The 16,534-nt window shown below is 42.9% G+C and overlaps 1 long non-coding RNA gene across 1 annotated transcript in view; it reads left to right on the forward strand.

The window, feature by feature from the left end:
- LOC123276388 (uncharacterized) overlaps positions 1–10,611 on the forward strand; it is a 39,095-nt gene extending 28,484 nt beyond the window's left edge. Inside the window, exon 3 of the long non-coding RNA XR_011493764.1 lies at positions 10,153–10,611. This is a non-coding gene — a long non-coding RNA (uncharacterized lncRNA). The remainder of the gene's footprint in view (positions 1–10,152) is intronic.
- Positions 10,612–16,534: the final 5,923 nt, after the last annotated feature.

Below are 16,534 nucleotides of genomic sequence, written 5' to 3' on the forward strand. Positions count from 1 at the left end.
TTTTTTTGCTTTAAGTAATTATTTTTAAAGAGATTAAAACTTAAGGGGAAAAGTCTGTTATATTTTCCCATATATTTACCATTTCTGGCACTCTTTACTTCTTTGTATAGATCCTAATTTTCAGCTGGTATCATTTTTCTTCTGCCTGAAGAATTTTTAATAGTTCTTGTAGCACAGATTTGCCTGTGATGATTTCTCTCAGCTTTGGTACCTCTGATAAAAGTCTCTATTTATTCTTCACTTATTTAAGTCTTTACTTATTTAAGCCTTTATTTATTTAAGTTATTTATTTATTTCTTCTTCATTTATTTAAGTCTTTATTCTTCAGAAAGATATTTTGCTTAGCAATAGAATTTTAGGTTGGCAGGTATTTTTTCTATCAGTAATTTAGACATATTGCCCCGTTGACTTTTGACATGCATAGTTCCAGAAGAGAAGTTCAAAGTCTGCAGTGTGGGTTGGCAAGCTGGAGACTCAGGAAAGATAATTATGGAGTTCCAGTCCAAAAGCTGGCAGCCTAGAGACCCAGGAGAGCTGACAGTGCAGATGAAGTTCAAAGGCAATCTGCTGGAGAATTCTCTCTTGCTCAGGGATGCTAGTTTTTAAATTCTATTCAGGCCTTCAACTGATTGGATGAGGCCCACCCACATTATGGAGGGCAATTTGCTTTACCCATAGTCTACCAATTTAAATGTGAACCTCATCCAAAAATACCATCCAACTGGACATATAAAGTTAATTTTCACAATGTATTACAGGCATCACTGCCCTGGCTAGTGGGAACATGAACTACTCCCAGTCCTGTATGAGCTCCTGAAATGGTTTGGCCTACTGCTCTCTAGAGCAGCCTTGTGGAATTCCACCACATACATGCACTGATCAGTTTTCACCCAAGGATTTGTGAAGACATCACTGTGAATCCCTGGATCTCCCTCTCTCTCTCCCTCTCCCTCTCTGCAGCTTCCTCCTCTCCAGTTCTCTGCCTTGTAAGTTCTAGGTGCCTCAGCTTCCCTGAACTCTGATATCTGTCCTCTCAGTTCAGTGGAAGTGCCAGACTCTCTTTGGGTTCCCCATCCTTGAGCTTCAGCTGGAACCTGTCCACAGTCAGGAAGCTGGGGCAATGGTGGGGCTTACCTCACCTGTTTGCTTTCTCTCAGAGACCACAGTCTATTCTGCCCGGTGTCTAATATCTGGAAATAGTTGTTTAATATATTTTGTCTGGTTTCCTAGTTGTTTATCGTGGGAGACCAGTTGTATATAGTGAATCCTTCATGGCATATATTAAACCTTTATTTTTTTTTTACTTATAGTAAGAGCAGTTTCATGTGTTTTGATCTATTATTTCTTGATCAGGTTAGTAGTTACATAGATTTGTTCAGTTTGTGATCACTGAGCTCTGCACTTAGGATGTCTGCACTTTTCTGTGTATGTAAAATTCAATAAAACATAATCAAAAAAATAAAAAGCAAAATAAATTTATATTAAAGTGTAAATGGTGTAGAATAACCAAGATACTTTAGAAAGAAGACGATAAGTTTGAGTGACTTGCCTTATGAGATGTCAGATATCAAGACATTTATAAAGTTATTTTAGTTAAGAGATCATGGTATTGAATTGAGCCAAAAAAATTTTCAAAAGAGCCAGCCCTGATGGCCTAGTGGTTAAAGTTTGGTGTGTTCCACTTCAGCAGCCCAGGTTCAGTTCCTGGGCACAGAACCACACCACTCCTCTGTCAGTAGCCATGCTGTGGTGGTGGCTCACATAGAAGAACTAGAAGGACCTACAACTAGAAAATACAACTATGTACTGGGGCTTTGGGGAGGAAAAAAAGAGAGGAAGGTTGGTAACAGATGTTAGCTCAGGGAGAATCTTTCCTAGCAAAAATAAAAACCCCAAAAACAGACTAGAAAAAAAACAGAGAAACCCCTTTCCAAAAAAGACCCACACAACTGTGAACCCTTGATGTATGACAGAGTTGTCACCTTGGCACAGCAAGAAAACACTGAAGTTTTCAATAAAAGATGCTGAGATGATTGGTTAACTATAATTCATAAACATTTGTCCTCTACCTCACACCGTATACAAAAATCAATTGCAGGTGAATTAACAACTAAGTGTGAAAGGCAAAACTATAAAGATCTTAGAGGATAACAGGAAAATATATGTGTGATGAAGGGCAGGAAGGATTTCTTAAGTAGGACCCACCACAAAATGTAAAACATAGAGGCAAAGACTGATAAATTAGTCTTTATTATAAGAACTTCTGTAAATCAAAAGACACCACTAAGAGGATAAAAAGGTACGCCAAAATTGGGAGACTATGTTTTTAACATATGTAACTGTTGAAGAACAAATATCCAGGATATATAAATAACTGTTATGAATTTATAAAAAAACAAAAAAATGATCTCCCCAAAATGAGCAAAAGACTTGAATTTTACAGACTTTATGGAAGAGAAAACTTGAATGACCAATAAACATATGAAAAGAGACTTGACCTCTGACTAAAATCACACAGCGATCTCGTCACACACACATGTGATTGGAGAATTCATTTTGATAATAACAACTGCACAGAGTGTTTAGCAATGGGTCACTCACTGCTCATCCACTGCAGGCGGGAGTGTAAATTGACAAAAGCACTTTGGGAAAAGTTTACTATCAAGTAAAATCGAATATGTACATACCTTGCAAACCAGTAATTCCCCTCTTAGGTGTAAAGCCTAGAGAAGCTCTCCCACACGTGTCAGAAGAAAGGTAAGGAATGTTCAGACTAGTGATACCGGGAACACTCAAATGTCTATTAACATATGTACATGTTAACACGTATGTTCATACAATGGAATACTGCATACCACTGAAAAGGAGTGGGCTACAGCTTCATCATCAACACAGAAGAATCTCAAAGTACAATGTTGAACCAAAAGATGCCAAATAGAAATGAATACATGCAGTATGATTTGATGTCTATAAAGTTAAAAAAAGAGATAAAACTAAACTATATTATTTTGGGATAGATACACAATTGGTAACGCTATAAAGTAAAACAAGAGAATAATATCACAAATCATTAGGATAATGGTTACCTCTGTTGGGGTAGAGGTGACTCCAGTTGGGGAAGGCCACCAATCTTCATTCTTGACCTAGCTGCTGTCACTTGGGTCTCACCCCATTATTATTCTTTAGCATGTACTTACATGTTCTATTTGTTCATCTATATGTATGCTATATTTCAAAACAATAGAATTAACCTAAATTAATAAACCTAAAATGAAATTAATCTAACCTATGCATATTTTCTTTATAATCAGAGATAATGTGATGATTTCAAGGTTTTGTGTGTCCTTATTCATTCATTCATTTGTTCTACACGCATTTGTCGTGTATTTACTAGGTGTTAGGCATTATGCTAGATACCAGAAATACAGATATTAATTTATTATATATCAGTGAGCTTTAATAATGAAAGTAATAATAATTGATGTGATTATTATTATTACTGTAACAAATGACATTTAACTGAGTGTTTACTATTTGCACTAAGACTTTACATAGATTACTTCATTTAATCCTTTGACATCCTTGAGTATGGATTATTTTCCCAAGTTTAAAAATGAGGGGGCCAGCCTGGTGGCACAGTGGTTAAGTTCGCATGTTCCACTTCAGCGGCCCAGGGTTCGCCAGTTCCGATCCCAGGTGTGGACCTATGTACTGTTCATGCTGCGGCAGGCATCCTACGAATAAGGTGGAGGAACATGGACACAGATGTTAGCTCAGGGCCAATCTTCCTCAGCAAAAACAGGAGCATTGGCGGCAGATGTTAGCTCAGAGCTAATCTTCCTCAAAAAAAAAAAAAGAGGAAACTGAGCATGGCAACATTTAATAACTTGCCCAAGCTTGCAGAGTTCACAAAAGACAGGATCAAGATTTTCTCTTAACAGCTATAGTTTTTCTGCCCATGATCCAATGCCTTTCGTTTAGATAACAACACCCTGGTTTTCCTTTCAGAGCTTCCCCCCTCACATCTGGTCCTGTGGCTCACTTGCAGCTGACTACCTAGTCCTGGGTTCACGGACTGAGGAACTGAGCCAGACCTGGCCATTCTCTGTATTCCAACCTCCTGGATGCGGTGACTGGTTTAGGTATGAGGCTAACGAGACATTGGAGAGGGAGTCCCGAAGCCTTGATTTAAACCCTCGGATCCACCCACATCTAAAACTCTCCCCAACGCCTGGCCTTTTCAGTCACATGAGTCTCAAGTTGGGTTTTCTAACACGTGCAAAAAGGAGTCCTAGCTACTACAGGGACACAGGAAAGTAACCCAATAATTGCTGTACCAGCTGAGCAATGAGGACTAAAATTAATACGAGTATTTAGGATGCACCCAGATGCACTCAGGGTACACGTAGGTGAGAGGATTTTGACTTTCTTCTCTTTCCCATGCTAAGTCTGAAGCCAGATTTCAGGGGAGATAAATCAACACTAAGAGAGAAAGTCATGGATTACCTTGATGCCAATACAGGCCAAGCCTGTCGTCCTTCACCAGAGGGGTAGGGCGTGGGGGGCAGCCGTACCCAGTGTCATGAAAGATTATCACGAAAGACCAGATCTCAGGGATGACAATCACAACAACATGAGTAACTGAGGTTCTGGGATGCATTTCATCACAGGGTTAAGAAGCCCTTGACAGCAAAATTAAGTCTGACATCACTGCTTGGGTTGACAAACACTGTTGCAGTCTCCCAGTGGCATGAGCTCAGACACCTGAGGGCCCTCTCTCCCTGGGGGTTGGAGTCACCTTCTTCAGTTCAGCTAATGACATCCCAGTCACCTCCAAGAGTGACTGAGCCTGTAGAAGACCCTTGTCATGAAGGACTAACAAGTCCTTGGAGAAAATGGAGTAACTTACACAGGAGCACAATTAAGCCATGGGCTCGAATCTTCCTTGGCTTTAACTGCTTGACCTCGTTGCCATCTCGTCTTTACTCCCTCCCCAACCAGATTCAGAAAGAACTTCACCCCCTCTCTTTCATGTTAAGGTCAGACTTCAGAATGAGCAAATAAGTTGATTAGACTACTAACATCCTTTTAAAGGAATGTAAACTGACATTAAGATCATCACAAAAAGTTGTTTATTTTTCTCTCTGTTGGTGAGGAAGATTTGCCACTTTCAGGCATAAGAATATTATTATTCATGACAGATGCAAGAAGTGGTAAATAACCACACTGTTTAGAACCTTGGCCCATGGTCAGTTCACCGTCGTCCACAATTAAAGGGGACCATTACACTCAGTGTTTGTGCTAGTGAGCAACGTGAGGTCACACTTCCCCTCCAGACGTGGAGACAAAAAGGAAAAAAGTTTTTTTCTCCTTGATAAATTTGAAGGTATAATAGAATAGAATTTAGGTCTTTGGTGAATAATTCATGTTTATCTAAAAGAAAAAAAAATGACTTTCATTTACTTACTTACTGAATTGTAGAAACTGATTTCCTGGACTGGAGCTTCCAGAAATTCATGGGAGATTTGCCTGATGATTTTCCCTTAACAGTCTCCCCCATTACCTCCACTCTCCTCACTAGGTTCCCTTTGGCTCCTCTAGGACAAAGAGGAAGAGCGGCGAAAGGTCAAGGGCAGGAAAAGTTTGATCTGACAATGGTGCTGCTGGAGCAGATGCCTAGAGCTGACAATTCTCTCGGGCTTCCATGGGGCCCTCTGGGCTCCCCTCCTGGACCCTACAATGGAATCCATTGACCCAGGTGGTAGGTCTGTAGACTAACTTCTCATGATCCCCCTCGGCTGGGTGCCTGACAGTATTCCCTCCGCCCCTTCCTACTGAGATCTCCTTGTTCCTTGCAGAGATTGTGGGATTGCTGGGTTGCCTTATAAGAAACTATCAAACAGTTTTCCACGGCAGCTGTGCCATTTTGCATTCCCACTGGCACCGTGTGAAAGGTCCAGCTGCCCCAAACCTTTTCAGCACTTGCTATTATCAATTTTTAAAAAAATCTTAGCTATTTTAATAGGTCTGCAGTGGTATCTAATAGTTTGAATTTGCATTTTCTTAATAACTAATGATGCTGAGAATCTTTTCGTGTGCTTATTTGCCATATCGTCTTTGATGAAGCATCAATTCAAATCTTTGCCTATTTTTTAATTGGGTAGTTTATTTTCTTTTTATGGAGTTTTGAGAGCTCTTTATATATTCTGGATCAGATAGGTGTTTTTCAACATCTTCTCCAAGTCTGTGGCTTTTCGTTTTCTTAACAGTGTCTTTCAGAGAGTGGAAGTTTTCAATTTTGATGAAGTCTAATACATCAGTTTTTCTTTCATGGATCAACTTTTTAGTTTGGTAACTACAAAATCTTTGCCAAACTCAAGATCACAATGATTTCCTCTTACATTTCCCTTAAGAAGTTTTACAGTATTGGGCTTTACATTGATGTCTATTACCCATTTGGGGTTAAATTTTGTATATGGTACAAGGTGCAGATAAAGGTTCACTTTTGCATATAAACTTGTAATTGTTTCAACATCCTTATTGTAAAACTATCCTTTCTCCATTGACTTGCCTGTACCTTTGTTGGAAATCAACTGACTATATAGATATGGGTCTATCTCGCGACTGTTTGGCTCACTGATCTGTGTATATCCTTTTGACAAAACCACACTGTCTTGGTTACACTAGCTTTATAGTAAGCCTTGAAATCAGATAGTGAGTTCCCCAATTTTGTTCTTCTTTTTCAAAATTCTTTTGGCTGTTCTAGGTCTGTTGCCTTTCTATATAAATTTTAGATTTAACGTGTCAGTTTCTACAAAAAAATCCTGCTATATTTTGATTGGGATTGCACTCAATCAATAGATCAGTTAAGAAGAATTGCCATCTTAACAATACTGAGTCTTCTAAACCATAATCCATCCATTTATTTAGGTCTTCTTTTTGTTAAGGGGTCAGCATCCCTGGCTCCTTTTTTTTAATAATTGGCACCTGAGCTAACAACTGTTGCCAATCTTCTTCTTTTTTTTTCTGCTTTTTGTCCCTAAATCCCCCCAGTATGTGGTTGTTTATTCTAGTTGTGGGTCCCTCTAGTTGTGGCATGTGGGATGCCGCCTCAACATGGCCTGACAAGTGGTGCCATGTCTGCGCCCAGGATCTGAACCGGCGAAACCCTGGGCCGCCGAAGCGGAGTGCGAACTTAACCACTCGGCCACAGGGCCAGCCCCCAGGTCTTCTTTTATATTTCATGAATGTTTCATAGTTTTCATTGTACAGATCTTGTATATATTTTATTACATTTATACTTATGTATTTCATGTTTTGGGATGCTATTGTAAACGTACTTTAAAAAAATTCTTAAATTTCCCATTGTTAATTGGTAGCATATAGAAATACAATTGATGTTTGTTTTTTGACCTTATATCTTACAACCTTACCAAACTCACCTGTTAGCTTTAGTAGTTTTTCTTGCAGATTATTTGAGATTTTCTACGTAGACAATTATATCAGTTTTGAATATGGTTTTATTTCTTTTACAATCTATTTGCCTTTCATTTCTTTTTCTTGCCTTATTGCACTAGCTAGGATCTTCAGTAAGATGTTGGATAAGAGTGGTGAGAGCATGCATTCTTGCCTTATTCTCAGTTTCAGGAATGAGAGTTTCTTTGGAACCTTCTCACCAAACGCAGCAAGAGAGAGAAACATTCTCTAGCTGTCTCTCAAGGGAAGAGTATAACTCCTACCTCCTGACAACTCTACCCAAAGAAATCTGATTTCCACTTCTGCCGTTCACAACTTCACTTTCTGTTAGACCTTTGAGGTAGGGAGGGGATAGAAGTCACAAGACCAGTTCCAGGACGCCTCCTTGTTAAGTCCCACATATGTGTTCCAGCACCTCATTTTTGGAATGAGAAGGACACATGCCACCTATTGTTTTTTTCTCTGCATTTGGGGGCCTCAGCCAAAGCCTAGACATCCTTATACAGATGGCGTTAGTACTTGTCTTTCACAAATGAAAGAAGTTAGGCTCAGAGAATTTAAATAACTTGCCCAAGGTCATATAGCCAGGAAGGAGCATGATTCAAACTCAGTTCCATCTGTCAGGTCCAAAGAGGGTGTTCTTTCCACGTGGGCTCATCAGTGCAGATAGAAAAATTCAGGCAGCATTTATCTTCCCCCAACTCATACGAAACCAAGAGGGGTAAGGTATTTCTAAATTTAATTTGGCAATTCTAGAAAACCATACCATGGTTAATGGAGGAAATAGTGTTGCATTTGTCCTCCAAATGGCCATGGGATGATAGTCATCCCGTATCCTGAAGCAGGTGCTGAGGTCAGAAGCTGAGAGCCTCTAATTATCCACATCGGTCCCCTCAGATGGGAAATCAGGACTGACAATACCAACTCTATTTTAGTCAAGAAATTTGACCATATGTCTCTAAGTCAAGAAGTCCTAGCCAATTTGCCTCTGTAACTACTTCAGAAAACCCAGGCCCCACCTTGAGATCACTTCTTGCTAATGAAAGCGAAGCAGGCCCTGGACAAAAGTTTAGGATTGAAACTGATCCCACTGAAATCACAAACTGAAAGGAACACCACCATGTCATTCCTAATCCTTGGGCAGGTGAAAAAAACTTTCCTGTAAATTTTCAAAAAAATAGATTTTCCCGGGAGTTAAAAAATTTAAGTTAAAAAGAAAGGTCTCAGCAATTCCATTCCTTGGGATATACCCCAAAGAACTGAAAACAGGAGTTCAAAAAAACACTTGTACATGAATGTTCATAGCAGTATTATTCAGAATAGCCAAAAGGTAGAAATGACCCAAATGTCCGTCAAGAGATGAATGGACAAACAAGATGTGGTATATCCATACAATGGAATATTATTCAGCTATAAAAAGGGATGAAGCCCTGGTACATGCTACAACGTGGATGAACCTCGGACACATTGTTCTAAGTAAAAGAAACCAAATACAAAAGGCCATATATTATACGATTCCATTTATACAAAATATCGAGAATAGGCAAATCCATAGAGACAGAAAGCAGATTAGTGGTTGACGAAGGTTGGGAAGAGGGGGGAATGGAAGTGACTGCTTGATAGTTATGGGGTTTCCTTTTGAGGTGATGAGAATGTTCCAGCACTAGATAGTGGTGATACTTGTACCATTCTGTGAATGTACTAAATGCTGCCGAATTGTACACTTTAAAATGGCTAATTTTATGTTATGTGCCTTTTACTAAAATAAAAAAAAGAAGGATCTTTGCTATGGAGTCAGGATGTGGTATATCTCTCCAGATCATGTCCTGAAGAACCTCTCTTGATTAATTCAGTGCTTTGTCATATCCCATAGAGTTTATCAGAGTAGCCTCCTACCAGGTCCCTTGTCCCCAGTGTTACCCTTCTACATTCTATCTCCCACCAACTTTCTCCAGGGTTGAAATGGGCCTGACATTCCGTTGTTGAAAATCTTTCAATGGTTCCTATCTCCTAGCGCAGAAAGCCCACGTTCCCTCATACAGCATCCGAAGGTACTCATGATGTGGCATTCATTGCTTCTTGCCCTGTGCATCCTTCAGGGTGGATGTGCCCTGAGAGGGCAGGGAGGTCTCACACATCCTTGTGTTCCCAGCAGATAGCATGGTCTCTGGTGCATGGTAGGTGCTCAGTAAATATTTGGTGAATGAATTAATCAGCTTTCCACCTACCCCTTTAGCTCAACTCTTCTTATTTCCCCAAATACCCTGCATTCTAGCCCAACCAAGTTCTCCAACAAGTCAGGCCAATCGTGCATCTGAACCTTTGTGCACATGGGTCTTTCCATTTAGAATGTTTTCAGATCCATCTGTCAATCTGGGTCAACTCTGATTCATCCTTTAAGACTCAGTTCAAGTGTGCACTCTTCTGTGACCGTCAGTCACTCATTTCTCAGTGTTCCCATAGCACCCCATGCAGCCCTTTGTGGCAGCACTTAGCATGTCATCCTGGGATCATTTATTTACATCCTTGTGTTGCCCTCCTGAACCGTGGGCACTGTGCAGCTCATCTTACACACCACCCTGCCCACCCCCGCGGGTGATGTTGGAGGAATAAACAAAAAAACTAAATAATTTGTCTTGCAGGATCAACCTGGGGATTTTTTTTTTTTTTGCACAGAAGGGAACATCTGAATTAAACCGGAGATTGAGGGCAGCTGTCGCAGAATGTCTCCGAGTCATTCTATTTACTCGACTGTGGTGAAAGCCAAGAGGTGGAGGAGCCAGAAATTGAAGCAAGTGGAAAGGGTGAGAAATTGTAACAACATAATGGACATTTCACCTCCCCCGAGCACCTCTCTTCCTGAAGGACCCGCCGCGTACTTACTGATGAGAAAGCGAATCTCGCCCGTCTCTCTGCGGAGGCGAGAGAGGAGCCAGCGCGGGCACCGGGTGCTCATTTGCACAAGCGTAACCTCCCGCCCGGCCTGAGTGATGGAGGGCCGGCCGCGAAAATGAGATTCCAGTTCTCCTCCACATCATTGTCCCTTTATCACTTCCTTCCCTTTTGCCCACTCATGTCAGGAGGAATATTCCATTATGACTCTTCCTAATAATGTGAGTCTTTTCAGTTTGATCCAAATGTGCTGTGCGGGCTCCTCCTGTTCTGCGTCCCCACGTGCCCCTCGTGTCTGCTGCCGTCGCCCTGCCTCCCGCCGTGTCCATGTGCGGGAGAGTGGCCCTCAGGAGAGCCTGGCTGCGGGACTCAAGGAGAGCGCCTCTGTTCCCTGGGTATTTCTTAGACTCTGAGGCACTTTGAACACTGGACTTCAACGGTCGGTAGAGGACAGAGAGGGAGAAATCTAGGAACAAGGAGGGCCCCAAAACAGAAGGGCAAGGAAGTGATATTGTTTTGTGCATCTGGTAAGCAGTGTCCCTTAGTTCTGTCTTTCCTGTGAGGTAGTATTATTCCTGTCGATGGGTGAGGAAATGAGAGGAAGGGACTTCCCCAAGATTATCCTCTGCTCAGGGCCAAGTCCTAACCTAGATGTGTCCACTCCAGCATCTCGGCTCTATCCTTCCTCCCCACGCTTCACCTCAGGCTGTGGGAGTGGGCTGCCCCGTGGGCTGAGGGAAGCACAGGGCAGCAGACACTGTGGGTGTCCAGAGGGGCAGCTGAACGGAGATCTGAGTAAGGTTCAGGTCCAAGTCCAAAGGGTCCAATCTGGCAGTGGGATTTCATGGTGCTCTTCACATCAGGCTGTCGATTGCCCATCAGCCCGGGTGTCTTAGAGCTGGGGATGCAGGGAGCCACAAGAAGCCCCCAGAAGAGAGGGGCTGGCGAGGAGTTGGTAAAGGCTAGGCCCCAACCAGCAAGCAGAGGTGGACCAGGGCCAGGCTCCCACTCCTGGAAATGGAGATAGACCTCAAATCATCAGATGGGACACTCCAACGGGGGCTGGGAAAGGCCTCAGTCTGGAGGCCAGACATGTGGCCTGGAGGCTGGAGACAACATCTCCTTATACATCCAGCTCCACCAGGGTGCAACTCAACAGCATCTGCTACAAGACTCTGTTTCTCGTTTTCCCACATGTGTCTGGTGCCTTTGCTTTGTGGTGCTATGAACAAATGCGCACTTGACCTACAGGAATGCAGCACTGGTCGATTGCGGTACAGCAGCCATCGCCTGAATTCCTGTGTGCCTTCGTTCATTCATTCATTCATACAGCAAACACTTGAGGGGCTACCACGGACTACGGCTAGGAATAGCCAGATAAATGAAGCAAAATCCCTGCCAGAGGGGAGGCCACGGGTAGCCACGGAGCAGATGTGCATGTGAGTAATTATAACCCAAGTGATCAGGGACATATGGAGGTGTGTTCAGGGACCGTGGGATGAATGGGCTCCTCAGGGATGGAGGTAGGAGAGAGAACACAGAAGAGGAGGCATTTTCCAGGCCATGAGAGACGACAGGAATTTGCCAGTAGGAAAAGGAAGGGAAGAGGGTTTGCAGGCAGAGCAAACAACAGAAGGCAAATAACAGTGGTGAGAAAGAGAGCGACACGTCTGGAGAGTAACAGGAAGCTTGGCGAGTGGGGCATGGGGTGTGCTGGCGACCATGCTGGTCCTTGGTCAGGCCACAGAACTAAATGTTGAATAGGCTACGAGGTACAGCAAGGGATAAGGTATAGAAAGATGGAGCTAAGAGGAGTGGCGAAGAAAGAAAATATTTGTATGGTAATAAGGTAGACCCTTGAGTTCTGACATGACGCCTCTGTAAGGTCCAGGCCACCTCTGTGAGGTACGGGCCTCTCTTGGCCAAAAAAATCATGGTCTTAAAGATAGCAGGCCTGCTCCTCTGAAACTACCAAATTCTTCCCTTCATGTAGGCTATGGAGATTGCCACCTTTAGGCCGACCTCTGTGAGGTGGAGGCCACCTCCGTGAGGGAGCCGCACCCGTCATTGCATCACGTACGCTTGATCTCATCCTCCTCCTTTGCTCCATTTCTGTAGAGGTTAGAGAGTAAACCAAACGAAAGTAAGCTAACAGGGTCAGGGCGATTTTTCTTCCCAAGCCTTGAATTTGGACTGCCATCTGTTTCTGACCTAGTGTAGATGACAATGCCAGTGCTCTGCCGGACACCCTTTGGGATCTTTCTGCAGCAAAACTTACCCTCCCGCGTGGTCAGGCTGAAGTACCGTCTTCAGGGCCCTGGAGAAGTCTGCACTTGACTCCTGCTGGGCCCCCTTTCCTGTCCTGCCCTCCTGTTCTCTCCCTCTCCTCCTGATCTCCCGTGGGAGCACTTCTTTAAATAAATTACTTGCACAGGAATCTTCCTCTTAAGATCTGCTTCCTGGGAACCTGACCTAAGACATTTAGCTCAAGGAGCATGGGAGAGAAGGCTGTAGCTGCAGTTGGTGCCAGCCAGGGCCACATTATGAGTTTCCTGTAGCGTTGCCAGATTTAGCAAATAAAAATTTGAATTTCAGATAAACAGGATGCCCAGCTAATGTGAATTTCAGATTAAAAAAACCCAAATAACCTTTTAGAATAAGTATGCCTCATGCAATATTTGGGATATTCTTAAAGTAAAAAATTATTCATTGTTTATCTGAAATTCAAATTTAGTTTGGCATTATGTATTTTCCTTGGCAATCCTTAGAAAAGGCCCAAGGTACTTTTGCCTTCATGGACTCTCTTATTTAAAGAAAAATTGTTATATTTATGACTGCATGGGTATAAAGATGACTATAAGTCAGGGTGGATTCATCATTATATATTCATTATTATTATACTCATTTATCTTTAAAAGAAATTAAAATTAAAACATGTTCATGGGCCCCAGGCATCATATCTACTATGCTAAATGGATGTCAGTTTATGAAGAGCCTTGAATGCCGTGATGAGACATGACCGGACTTTCTTCATCTACCCTGGTTCAACCAAGAGCTCTGTGATTAGACAGTGTTTCAGGAAGCCAGCCCTAGCTGAGAGTGGGGAGAAGAGGCCTTAGAACGGAACTTGGGGACGAGGGAGAAGATGCTCTGCATGACTGAGGGGGGGACATTAGCAGGGCCTCAACAAGGGCAGCTGGCAAACTCATTAATTTGAGGGTCTACATGCAATATTGCTCACCAGCTCTCCTTGATGCAAAGGTGTGGCCTGGGCACAGGTCGGGCGGTGCAATGGACTTACCTAAAGGGGTCAGAGCCACTGCTGGGCTCACCACCTCCTCATGAGAGCAAGCAGAAATCAGCACTCAAAAAACTGTGATCTGGGCCCCCATCAGGTGAAGCATTAAGAGATGCTCCTGGGGCTGGCCCCGTGGTCAGGTGGTTAAGTTCACGTGCTCCCCTTTGGCAGCCCAGGGTTTCACCTGTTCAGATCCTGAGCGCGGACATGGCACCGCTCACTAGGCCATGCTGAGGCGGTGTCCCACATGCCACAACTAGAAGGACCCACAGCTGAAAAAAATATGCAACTATGTACTGGGGGCTTTGGGGAGAAAAAGGAAAAATAAAATCTTTAAAAAAAAAAAAGAGATGCTCCTAACCAGAGACCCAAGATTCATAGCCTGTTTTGTTTTGTTTGAGAAAGATTAGCCCTGAGCTAACATCTGCTGCCAATTCTCCTCTTTTTGCTGAGTAAGACCGACCCTGAGCTAACATCTGTGCCCATCTTCCTCTACTTTATATGTGGGACACCTACCACAGCATGGCTTGCCAAGCGGTGCCATGTCCGCACCCGGGATCCGAACCAGTGAACAGCGGGGCTGCCAAAGTGGAACGTGAGAACTTAACTGCTGTGCCACCGGGCTGGCCCCTCATAGCCTGTTTTGGAAAATAGTTTTATTGAACACAATCATGCCTATTTAGTTGTTAATAGATGTTTTTGTGCAGAGTTGAGTAGTAGATGTAACAGAGACCAAATGCCCCACAAAGCCTAAAATGCTTACTCTTTGGCCCTTTACAGAAGAGGTTTGCCAGCCCCTCCTCCAGGCTATGGGGGAGACTCAGAGGATGGGATTTTGTGACATTTCTGAGTAGGTAAAACTTAAAAGAAAGCCCTGCCCCTCAGTCCTTGCTGGCTGCATAGCATGGGCCGTGTGTCCCCTCCATGTCCACCAATCGAAACAAAAACTCTACATCCTATCTCCAAGCAGATGGAAATGCAGCAGGAAAACTTGTGCAGATGGCGTGGATGAATCTAAATGAGAAACCCACCTCCCAAGGCTGAGGCGTGTTCCTGGTGGAGGCCACGCCAGGTTAGGGAGAGAAGGTGGAGAGACATTTGGGGAGAAGGGTGGCGATGCCATTCAGAAATTCCTGCTTGCCGTTTTGCAATCGTTTAAATAATCTGTGGAGCTCAACGGGTACTTTACCTGACCTAATTAAAAATCAGATCGCTATTTTAACTGAGAAAAATAGTACTTTCAACTGTTTCAGAAAGAAGAAAAGAATAAACATTATCAGGACCATCTCTTAGAAGATTTAGGACCAAAAAATCCAGGAGGAGATGCTTCAAAGCTGTTTTTGTTTTCCCTGGCTTTGAAATCCAAAGACAGTGCTGATAATTTTATCTTCCTCCAAATATAGCAAATAAAGTCTATTTACGACTCCTGGGCAATTCCATACATAAATTAAAACAAAAACAAAAACACCAAGTGCTTTAAACAAATCCTCCTGTGAGTCTCGAATCCGTCATTTCTCTTCCTGTGGCGAGGGCTTGATGCCACAGATCAATGCAATTCGAAAGTTTTGGAGGTGATTTTGTTTTTCATACCTCGCTATTTGATGAGTTTTCAGATGGCCATCTGAAGAACAGCTCACATGCTGTCTCTCAGGGATCAAGGGAGGCTCCCGATGAGCTGACATGTTGAGAGATGGTTAGCAGAGATAGAAATAGACTTTATCCAGTTTCTTTAAGTCAGCTCTTAAAGTTAGTTCAAACACTACTTAGTGAGTTGATTAAAAGTCTTCTTTTTAACCCTGAGAATGATATTTCCACTTCTCGTCTTTACATGTAGCAGGAAAGGTGTTTTAGCAAGAAGCATCATGTTTCCCATAAAAAAAAGACTTTCTGGACACAAATTACACCACAGAGAGCACATGGAAAGATGGGCTGATTCCCCTTGAAGTGTATTTTTGAATGGCTTGATTTTAAAAAGGGAATAAGATATTCCAATATCCCTAATTAGAAGTTTTCAGGCAGTCAGGTAGAAAAGAAGTTATTCTGTGGCCATAAAAGTCGCCTAGTCTTGGTAGGACATGCATTTTAAAATAATTTTGTATGTAATTCATTCATTCTTTCTTTCAACAATCATCCATCAAGCACCCTGTATGGGCCAGATCCTGTGCCAAACTTAGCGATACAGAGATTAAAGATGTAGTTCTTGCCATTAAGTTGATCACAGTGTGGCAGAGAAGATGGCCACGGGGGAAGAAATTACAATACCACGCAGCAAGTGAGTCCCTAGACCCTTTGTCTGAAGTCACCTCCTGTTGGTGCGGCCGTGCATCGACGCGATTGATTGGGTGTCTGGTTGACTGATAGATACCCAAGCCTCATTCCTAAAAGGGACGTTATCAATGTGGCTAATCAAATGGTATAGCAAAAGAGCAAATGGATGATCAGGTGGAAGTTAGCTAAACCTCCTGCTTTCTGCCAAAGAGGATGCATTTCTATCTCAACCCTTCCGTGAAGAGCAGATACAGCACATTGATAGGGCTGTGACAGCTTCCACTGCCAGGCCACAGACATCAGAGAGTGTGCCTTTACGTCCCCTCCCCCCCCACCTGAACCTTTTTCTTTTCAATATCTCACAGAGCCAAGAAACAGAGAAAGACGTTATTGTTACCTAATAAGTGAGGGTGGGGTAGGGGGAAGGAATAGGACAGACGCGTCTCTCTGACAGGGCTGCCACCCCAAAGGCCTGCAAGGGAAAGATCCACATGTGCATTTCAGACATGACCGAGTTCCCAGATCCCTAACTGTGTCAGTTAGGATGCTTTTGGCTGCAAGTAACTGAATAGTCAGTTAATGTAGCTTAAACAACAGGGG

This window comes from Equus asinus, chromosome 13 (assembly GCF_041296235.1).
Source record: "Equus asinus isolate D_3611 breed Donkey chromosome 13, EquAss-T2T_v2, whole genome shotgun sequence".
Classification (NCBI taxonomy): Eukaryota; Metazoa; Chordata; class Mammalia; order Perissodactyla; family Equidae; genus Equus; species Equus asinus.